This window comes from Berghia stephanieae, chromosome 1 (genome assembly GCF_034508935.2).
Source record: "Berghia stephanieae isolate SIO BIC M18660-M18661 chromosome 1, UCSD_Bste_1.3, whole genome shotgun sequence".
In the NCBI taxonomy this organism is placed as follows: domain Eukaryota; kingdom Metazoa; phylum Mollusca; class Gastropoda; order Nudibranchia; family Aeolidiidae; genus Berghia; species Berghia stephanieae.
Window position 1 is genome coordinate 56,998,007 of NC_088360.1, and position 2,198 is coordinate 57,000,204.

A 2,198-nucleotide genomic window follows, 5' to 3' on the forward strand; every position below is an offset into this window, starting at 1 on the left:
ATTCCAATTTATTTCCTATGGCATTTTTTATGATGCTTTGATTTTGATTGTTGTCTTTTATTTGCTTTAGGATTTTGTTATCAATCAAAATCATTCTACCATCAACATTGTTCTATTCGATCTACCTTTAAAAACTTCCCTTGCGGCTCACCGAAAAAAGATTGCCTTCTGTCCTCAACAACCTGTCAATTAAAAAAGTTATAAATGTACAGACTGTTGTATATTGAAAAAGTTCACTCTCAATTTTTTTTCCTCTGATTGTGAGTCTACAAATGACAACACCAACACGGGCTTAACATTAAACAATGGAAAGACGTTTTATATTGTCTTGTTTAAATGATTTTAAATATGTAGTAATTTTTTATTTAAGTAAACCTCCCAATTATAAATTTTCATAATATCGGTATTGTTTTTGTTGTCGAGTATAATCATTTGTATAAATGTACTTTAACATTAAAATCTTTTCGGGTATTTGTTAGATTGTAGGTGGTTATGTTCCTTTCTAATAAGTGTCTATATAATCATCCCACCCTTTTTTGATGAGAGTGCAATATTTTTCACAACCTCTATCGAAATTAATAATGAACTTGCTTAAGTATAAGTATGACAATACTGATGATGATGATGATGGTGATGATAATGATGACGATAATAATAATAATGATAATAATAATAATAATAATAATAATAATAATAATAATAATAATAATAATAATAATAATAATAATAATAATAATAATAATAATAATATTAATAAAATTAATAATAATAATAATACTAGTTGTTGTTGTAATAGTACTAGCAGTAGTAGTAGTAGTAGTAGTAGTAGTAGTAGTAGTAGTAGTAGTAGTAGTAGTAGTAGTAGTAGTAGTAGTTGTTGAAATATCAATGAACAATGACGTCATTAGTTTTTGTACTGCAATTAGTTACTATCTTTTATCACAGAGCTAAGTCCGTTGTTGTTGACATTGTCTCTCTTCTGGTTAAAACGTTATGGACTTGCAAGATGTCCTTTGCCATTATGTCTTATTAAATTCTACAGGTTATGGGCTCAGACAGGCTTAACCATTTTCGATTTTGAACATTGAAAGTGGAAAGTGACGTAAGTTTCTCTTTTCAGTGTACTAGCGCTCAGCTAATACAATCAACAACAAAAGGTTGTGGTAGGGATAGAGAGATATAACGGCTACGTAGAAAAATGGCATCAGGAGGAGTGTTGCACGTCCCTCTGTTGAAAGGGCATTTAAATTACATTTGATGGAAGATGCAAATGAAAATGTATCTGATTCACCAAGACTTATTCCAGTGCGTGACGGGGGAGTGCAGAGACGGGAAGAAAACTCAGAAGGCACTGGCTACCAGCGTGTTGGGCGTCAATCCGAGTTTGCTGTATCTGATCGGGACAGAGCCAGAATCAGCCAAAGAGGTCTGGCAAACACTCGAAAAACAATTTCAAAAGGATAGTTGGCTAAACAAGTTGTCACTAAAGAAGCGACTCTCTAACATGAGGTTAACAAACAATGACGTGAACGGTCATATTAAAGAAATGACTGAAACATTTAAATCGTTATCGCTTCTGGGATGTAAAGTTGACGATGAAGAAAAAGTATGTTTACTTTTATCCAGCCTTCCGAAGCAATATGACATACTGGTAACAGCTTTTGGTGCTGCGAATAAGGCACCCTCTTTCGAACAAGTTACAGAAAGACTGCTAGCAGATGTAACTCGGTGTTCCATGGATAGAATGGTCCATCAGCCTGATTAGGTTATGAAAGTGAAGAGCGCTGGCAGTGGAGTAAAAACAGCTTTAAAAGGAAAGTGTTATCACTGTCATAAAGACGGACATGATAAGAACACTTGCCCGTTGTTAAGACAACACAAGATTTCGTCGAATTCAAAGCCATCATCTTTACTTAACAATGTTCATCCGGCGAACTGTGAAACAATAGATAATAAGTGGATCTTGGACTCAGGAGCAACTTCGCACATGTGTAATGACATTATGATTTTTCATGAATTCCAAAGAATTGACAATTTACTTGTTACTTTAGGAGATGGACACAAAATTAATTCAGTCGGAATTGGTAAAGTTCACCTGGATTTAGAATGTGAAAAGTGCATCTTAAATGATGTGATTTGTGTACCTGAACTTGCTCATAATTTGATAAGTGTAGCCAAAATCCTGAAACATGGGGGAA